Source organism: Delphinus delphis, chromosome 8 (assembly GCF_949987515.2).
Source record: "Delphinus delphis chromosome 8, mDelDel1.2, whole genome shotgun sequence".
Taxonomy (NCBI): domain Eukaryota; kingdom Metazoa; phylum Chordata; class Mammalia; order Artiodactyla; family Delphinidae; genus Delphinus; species Delphinus delphis.
Genome location: NC_082690.1, coordinates 26,424,699 through 26,433,997, shown reverse-complemented (window position 1 = coordinate 26,433,997; position 9,299 = coordinate 26,424,699).

The window sequence follows — 9,299 nt, the reverse complement described above, 5'->3', positions numbered from 1 at the left end:
CCAGTAAATAAGAGAGCTGGGATTTGAACACAGGTCTGAGTAACTACAAAACCCAGGCCCTTCCCTCAATCTGATTCTTCTCTGGGCTCAGGATACTGATCAACACATATTTCAGATAAATAATTTAAAGATGAGGCTGCCATCATCCCCATTTTACAGAAGAGGATCAGGGCGCAGAGACCTGAACAGAATAATTGTCCATGGTCACTCAGCTAGTTGATAAGAATAGAACCAGGATGCCTGACACTCAGCCCTCTTGTACCCCTATACCACTTGACCCCTGGATGCAAGTGTATATTAACCACAAATGGTTGCTGTATGTTTTCTAGTGCTGTGTAACAAACTACCACAAACCTGGGGACTTAAAACAACACAAACTTACTGTCATATGGTTCTGGAGATCAGAAAGCTGAAATGGTCCTCACTGAACTAAAATTAAGGTATGGGCAGGGCTGTGTTCCTTTGTGGAGTCTCTAGTTTTCTTGGCTTTTTCCAGTTTCTAGAATCTACCCACCTTCCTTGTTTCATGGTGCCCCACCATCTTCAAAGTCAGCAATGGCCAGTCAAGTCTTTTTCATGTTGTATCACTCTGATACTGTTTTCATTGTCATGTCTCCTTCTCTGACTCTCCTGCTTCCCTCTCTCACTTATAAGGAGGCCCTGTGATTACACTGGACCCACCCAATAAACCAGGACATTCTCTCCATCTCAAGATCCTTAACTTGATCACATCTGTAAAGTTTCTTTTACTATGTAAGGTCACATATTCACGGGTTCCAAGAATTAGGACTTGGACATCTTTGTGAGGCCATTACTGACCTTTAGGATTTTTACTTATTTAAAATTATAATTAAAAAAATTTATACCTATATCAGTTTGTCTTCATTAAGTTAATAATAAGTCCTTGAAGGAGGCTGCTATTTGGAGTGTCAAGTTCTCCTCTCACAAAAAGCAGACAAAAATTTCCTTACTTGTTTGGCAGGAGGCTCCTAACCCTCTAGGAGAATTCTAAGATTGGAAAGTCCTATCCCACACCCACACTTCTGGACTGTATGCTGTTTACCACCATACCAGGGTCCACAGGGAACTGTCTGTGTCATCCTTGTTATGCAGCACTTCCTTCACAACCCACTACGATTTCCCCTTCTGAGAAGTACCAAGACAGGTCACAACTGGAAGGTGGAAGGTAGAACCCAGGTGGGTCATATAGAATAGGAGCAATGCAAGATGAGATAGATTTAAATAGAAGGAATCAATGGCCATAAAAAGACTATTGGAGAGAGACCTTCGAGATGGTGGAGGAGTAAGATGTGGAGATCACCTTCCTCCCCACAAATACATCAGGAAAACATCTACATGTGGAACAACTCCTACAGAACACCTACTGAATGCTGACAGAAAACCTCAGACTTCCCAAAAAGCAAAAAACTCCCCATGTACCTGGGTAGGGCAAAAGAAAAAACAGAGACAAAAGAATAGGGTTGGGACCTGCCCCTCTGGGAGGGAGATATGAAGGAGGAAAAGTCTCCACACACTAGAAAACCCCTTCACTGGTGGATACGGGGGGCAGGTGGGGTGGTGGTGAGGAAGTTTCAGAGCCATGGAGGAGAGCGCAGCAACAGGGGTGCAGAGGGCAAAGTGGAGAGATTCCCGCACAGAGGATCAGTGCTGACCAGCACTCACCAGCCTGAGAGGCTTGTCTGCTCACCTGCTGGGGTGGGTGGGAGCTGAGAGCTGAGGCTCAGGCTTCGGAGTTCAGATCCCAGGGAGAGGACTGGGGTTGGCTGCGTGAACACAGCCTTCAGGGGGCTAGTGTGCCACAGCTAGCCGGGAGGGAGTCCGGGAAAACGTCTAGAACTGCCTAAGAGGTAAGAGACCATTGTTTCAGGGTGCACAAGGAGAATGGCTTCAGACCACCACCTAAACAAGCTTCAGAGATGGTCACAAGCTGTGGCTATAAGCACAGACACCAGAGACAGGCATGAAACGCTAAGGCTGCTGCTGCAGCCACCAAGAAGGCTGTGTGCAAGCACAGGTCACTATCCACACCTCCCCCTCCAGGAGCCTGTATAGCCTGCCACTGCCAGGGTCCCATGATCCAGGGACAACTTTCCCAGAAGAACACACAGCATGCCTCAGGCTATTGCAATATTGCATTGGTTTCTGCCCCTGCAGGCTTGCCCCACATTCCATACCCCTCCCTCTCCCCGGCCTGAGTGAGCCAGAGCCCCCTAATCAGCTTCTCCTTTAACCCCATCCTGTCTGGGTGGGAAAAGATGCCCTCAGGTGACCTACATGCAGAGGTGGGGCCAAATCCAAAGCTGAACCCCAGGAGCTGTGCGAACAAAGAAGAGAAAGGGAAATTTCTCCCAGCAGCCTCAGGAGCAACGGATTAAATCACCACAATCAACTTGATGTACCCTGCCTCTGTGGCATACCAAAATAGAGAATGAATCATCCCAAAAGTGAGGCAGTGGACTTTGGGAGCAACTGTAAACTTGGGGTTTGCTTTCTGCATCTAATTTGTTTTGGTTTTAGGTTTATATTCATTTAGTATTTAGAGTTTATTATCACTGGTAGATTTGTTTATTGATTTGGTTGTTCTCTTCCTTTTTCTTCTTTATATATATATATATTTTTCCTTTTTCGCTATTTGTGAGTGTGTATGTATATGTTTCTTTGTGTGATTTTGTCTGTATAGCTTTGCTTTTACCATTTGTCCAAGGGTTCTGTCTGTTTTTGTTTTTTTTAGTATAGTTTTTAGTGCTTGTTATCATTGGTGGATTTGTTTTTTGGTTTGGTTGCTCTTTTCTTTCTTTTCTTTTTTTATTACTTTTTAATATTTATATTTTTAATAATTTTTATTTTAATAACTTTATTTTATTTTCTTTCTTTCTCTCCCTCCCTCTCTCTCTCTTTCTTTCTTTCTTTGTTTCTTTCTTTCCTTCTTTCCTTGTTTCTTTCTTTTTTTCGGTCTTGGTGCTCCAGTTGGGTGTCAGCCCTGTGCCTCTGAGGTGGGAGAGCCAAGTTCAGGACATTGATCCACCAGAGACCTCCTGGCTCCACATAATATCAAACAGCAAAAACTCTCCCAGAGATCTCCATCTCAATGCTAAGACCCAGTTCCACTCAACGACCAGCAAGCTACAGTGCTGGACACCCTATGCCAAACAACTAGCAAGACAGGAACACATCACCACCCATTAGCAGAGAGGCTGCCTAAAATCATAATAAGGTCACAGAGACCCCAAAACACACACCCGATGTGATCCTGCCCACCAGAAAGACAAGATCCAGCCCCACCCACCAGACCACAGGCACTAGTCCCCTCCACCAGGAAGCTACACAACTCAATGAACAACACTTATCCACCAGGGGCAGACACCACCAGACCTAACAAAGAGGAAATAGACAGTCTACCTGAAAAAGAATTCAAAGTAATGATAGTAAAGATAATCCAAAATCTTGGAAATAGAATGCAGAAAACACAAGAAATGCTTAATAAGGACTTAGAAGAACTAAAGAGCAAACAAAAAATGATGAACAACACAGTAAATGAAATTAAAAATTCTCTAGAAGGAATCAATAGCAGAATAACTGAGGTAGAAGACTGGATAAGTGACCTGGAAGATAAAATAGTGGAAATAACTACCACAGAGCAGAATAAAGAAAAAAGAATGAAAAGAATTGAGGACAGTCTTAGAGACCTTCTGGGACAACATTAAACACACAAACATTCGAATTATCGGGTTCCCAGAAAAAGAAATGTACTGAGAAAATATTTTAAGAGATTATAGTTGAAAACTTCCCTAGTATGGGAAAGGAAATAGTCAATCAAGTCCAGGTAGCACAGAGAGTCCCACACAGGATAAATCCAAGGAGAAACATGCCAAGACACATATTAATCAAACTATCAAAAATTAAATACAAAAAAAAAATATTAAAAGCAGCAAGGGAAAAACAACAAATAACACACAAGGGAATCTCCAAAAGGTTAACAGCTGATCTTTCAGCAGAAACTCTGCAAGCCAGAAGGGAGTGGCAGGACATATTTAAAGTGATGTAAGGGAAAAACCTACAACCAAGATTACTCTACCCAGCGAAGATCTCATTCAGATTTGACAGAGAAATTAAAACCTTTACAGAAAAGCAAAAGCTGAGAGAATTCAGCACCACCAAACCAGCTTTACAACAAATGCTAAAGGAACTTCTGTAGGCAGGAAACACAAGAGAAGGGAAAGACCTACAATAAGAAACCCAAAACAACTAAGAAAATGGGAATAGGAACATACATATCGATAACTACCTTAAATGTAAATGGATTAAATGCTCCAACCAAAAGACATAGACTGGCTGAATAGCTACAAAAACAAGACCCGGGGCTTCCCTGGTGGTGCAGTGGTTGAGAGTCCACCTGCCGATGGACTCAGGGGACACAGGTTCATGCCCTGGTCCGGGAAGATACCACGTGCCGCGGAGTGGCTGGGCCCGTGAGCCATGGCCGCTGAGCCTGCACGTCCGGAGCCTGTGCTCCACAACGGGAGAGGCCACAGCAGGGAGAGGCCCGTGTATCACACAAAAAAATAATAAAAATAAAAACAAGACCCGTATATATGGTGTCTACAAGAGACCCACTTCAGACCTAGGGACACATACAGACAAAGTGAAGGGAGGGGAAAAAGATATTCCATGCAAATGGAAACCAAAAGAAAGCTGGAGTAGCAATTCTCATATCAGAAAAAATAGACTTTAAAACAAAGACTATTACAAGAGACAAAGAAGGACACTACATAATGATCAAGAGATCAATCCAAGAAGAAGATATAACAATTGTAAGTATTTATGCATGCAACATAGGAGTACCTCAATACATAAGGCAAATGCTAATAGCCATAAAAGGGGAAATGCACAGTAACACAATCATATTAGAGGACTTTAACACCCCACTTTCACCAAAGGACAGATCATCAAAAATGAAAATAAATAAGGAAACACAAGCTTTAAATGACACATTTGACAAGATGGACATAACTGATATTCATAGGACATTCCATCCAAAACCAACAGAATACACTCTCTTCTCTAGTGCTCATGGAACATTCTCCAGGATAGTTCATATCTTGGGTCACAAATCAAGCCTCAGTAAATTTAAGAAAAGTGAAATCATATCAAGCATCTTTTTTGACCACAACAATATGACACTAGGTATCAACTACAAGAAAAAAACTGTAAAAGAACCAAACACATGGAGGCTAACAATACACTACTAAATTACCAAGAGATCACTGAAGAAATCAAAGAGGAAATCAAAAAATACCTAGAAACAAATGACAAAGAAAACACAGAGACCCAAAACCTGTGGGGTGCAGCAAAAGCAGTTCTAAGGGGGAAGTTTATAGCAATACAATCCTACCTCAAGAAACAAGAAAAATCTCAAATAAACAACCTAACATTACACCTTAGGCAATTAGAAGAAAAGAAGAAAACAAACCCCAAAGTTAGCAGAAGGAAAGAAATCATAAAGACCAGATCAGATATAAATGAAAAAGAAATGAAGGAAACAATAGCAAAGATCAATAAAACTAAAAGCTGGTTCTTTGAGAAGTTAAACAAAATTGATAAACCATTAGTCAGACTCATCAAGAAAAAAAGGGAGTAGACTCAAATCAATAGAATTAGAAATGAAAAAGGAGAAGTAACAACTGGCACTGCAGAAATAAAAAGGATCATGAGAGATTACTACAGGCAACTATATGCCAATAAAATGGACAACCTGGAAGAAATGGACAAATTCTTAGAAATGCACAACTTGCCGAGACTGAACCAGGAAGAAATAGAAAATATGAACAGACCAATCACAAGCACTGAAATTGAAACTGTGATTAAAAATCTTCCAAAAAACAAAAGCCCAGGACCAGATGGCTTCACAGGCGAATTCTATCAAACATTTAGAGAAGAGCTAACACCTATCCTTCTCAAACTTTTCCAAAACATAGCAGAGGGAGGAACACTCCCAAACTCATTCTACGAGGCCTCCATCACCATGATACGAAAACCAGACAAAGATGTCACAAAGAAAGAAAACTACGGGCCAATATCACTGATGAACATAGATGCAAAAATCCTCAACAAAATACTAGCAAGCAGAATCCAACAGCACATTAAAAGGATCATACACCATGATCAAGTGGGGCTTATCCCAGGAATGCAAGGATTCTTCAATATATAAGCAAATCAATCGATGTCATACACCATATTAACAAGTTGAAGGATAAAAACTATATGATAATCTCAATAGATGCAGAAAAAGCTTTTGACAAAATTCAACACCGATTTATGGTAAAAACTCTCCAGAAAGTAGTCATAGAGGGAACCTACCTCAACATGATAAAGGCTATATATAACAAACCCACAGCCAACGTTGTTCTCAATGGTGAAAAACTGGAACCATTTCCTCTAAGATCGGGAAGAAGACAAGGTTGCCCACTCTCACCACTATTATTCAACATAGTTTTGAAAGTTTAACCATGGCAATCAGAGAAGAAAAAGAAATAAAAGGAATCCAAATCAGAAAAGAAGAAGTAAAACTGTCACTGTTTGCATCCTAAAAATTTGGTAAAGTAGCAGGATGCAAAATTAGTGCACAGAAATCTCTTGCATACTTATACACTAATGATGAAAAATCTGAAAGAGAAATTAAGGAAACACTCCCATTTACCACTGCAACAAAGAGAATAAAATACATCGGAATAAACCTACCTAAGGAGACAAAAGACTTGTATGCAGAGAACTGTAAGGCACTGATGAAAGAAATTAAAGATGATACAAACAGGTGGAGAGATATACCATATTCTTGGATTGGAAGAATCAACATTGTGAAAATGACTCTACTACCCAAAGCAATTTACAGATTCAATGCAATCCCTATCAAACTACCAATGGCATTTTTCACAGAACAAGAACAAAAAATCTCACAATTTGTATGGAAACACAAAAGACCCGAAATAGCCAAAGCAATCTTGAGAACGAAAAACAGATCTGGAGGAATCAGGCTCCTGGACTTCAGACTATACTACAAAGCTACAGTAATCAAGACAGTATGGTACTGGCACAAAACCAGAAATATAGATCAATGGAACAGGATAGAAAGCCCAGAGATTAACCAACGCACATATGGTCACCTTATCTTTGACAAAGGAGGCAAGAATATACAATGGAGAAAAGACAGCCTCTTCAATAAGTGTTGTTGGGAAAACTGGGCAGCTACATGCAAAGGAATGAAATTAGAAAACTCCCTAACACCATACACAAAAATAAACTCAAAATGGATTAAAGACCGAAATTAAGGCCAGACACTATAAAACTTTTAGAGGAAAACATAGGTAGAACACTCTATGACATAAATCACAGCAAGATCCTTTTTGACCCACCTCCTAGAGAAATGAAAACAAAAATAAACAAATTGGACCTAATGAAATTTAAAAGCTTTTGCACAGCAAAGGAAATCATAAACAAGACGAAGAGACAGCCCTCAGAATGGGAGAAAATATATACAAATGAAGCAACTGACAAAGGATTAATCTCCAAAATTTACAAGCAGCTCATGCAGCTCAATAACAAAAAAACAAACAACCCAATCCAAAAATGGGCAGAAGACCTAAATAAACATTTCTCCAAAGAAGATATACAGATTGCCAACAAACACATGAAAGAATGCTCAACATCATTAATCATTAGAGAAATACAAATCAAAACTACAATAAGGTACCACCTCACACCAGTCAGAATGGCCATGATCAAAAAATCTACAAACAATAAATGCTGGAGAGGATGTGGAGAAAGGGGAACCCTCTTGCACTGTTGCTGGGAATGTAAATTGGTACAGCCACTATGGAGAACAGTATGGAGGTTACTTAAAAAACTACAAATAGAACTACCATACGACACAGCAATCCCACTACTGGGCATATACCCTGAGAAAACCATTAATTCAAAAAGAGTCATGTACCACAATGTTCATTGCAGCTCTATTTACAATAGCCAGGACATGGAAGCAACCTAAGTGTCCATCACAGATTAATGGATAAAGAAGATGTGGCACATATATACAATGAAATATTACTCAGCCATAAAAGGAAACGAAATTGAGTTATTTGCAGTGAGGTGGATGGACCTAGAGTCTGTCATACAGTGAAGTAAGTCAGAAAGAGAAAAACAAATACCGTATGCTAACACATATATATGGAATCTAAAACAAAAACAATCCTTTTGACGAACCTAGGGGCAGGACAGGAATAAAGACGCAGACGTAGACAATGGACTTGAGGACTTGGGGAGGGGGAAGGGAAAGCTGGGACGAAGTGAGAGAGTGGCATGGACTTATATATACTACTAAATGTAAAATATATAGCTAGGGGGAAGCAGCCACATAGCACAGGGAGATCAGCTCAGTGCTTTGTGACCACCTACAGGGTTGGGATAGGGATGGTGGGAGGGATACGCAAGAGGGAGGGGATATGGGGATGTATGTATATGTATAGCTGATTCACTTTGTTATAAAGCAGAAACTAACACACCATTGTAAAGCAATTATACTCCAGTAAAGATGTTAAAAAAAAAAAGACTATTAGATAACCAGGTAATCAATACTCCCTGGCAAGATGTAGAATATTTCCATTATCCTAGAAAGTTCCTTCATGCCCCTTCCAAAAACCCTTGTGCTGCCTTGAGGCAGCCACCATTCCAATTTCTATTCCCATAAATTAGCTTTTGAACTTCATATAAATGGAATCATACATTATGTACTCTTTTGTTACTGACTTCTTTCACTCATATAATATTTTGTATTCATGTTATTACATTTATCATCAGTGTGTACTTTTTTATTTCTGAGTGGTAGTACATTTGCAAATATACCAAAATTTATAAATCCTTTCTCCTTTTGATGGATCAATTGTTTCCAACATTTTGCTATTATGATTAAAGCTGTAGTAAGCATTCTTGTTAATGGAAGGCCACCGGACTGACAATCTCTGTTATCTCAAAAGGCCCCAGGTAGTAGCACCCCACATTTTAGTTAGCACAGTAGGGAAGTATGTAAGTAATGGGGGAGACCTGGTACATATGTCACTTGAACAGTTGTACCTGAGGTCAGATACTTACAAGAAAACTTCTTGAACTGGTCCTTAGCCTTCTTGAAGGTAGGGAAGTAACAGAAATACAGTAGGACATTCTGAATGGAGGAATGCAGTTGCTTGTGCTATACATTTGATAGGTGAATCATTTGCTGTATTGGTAGG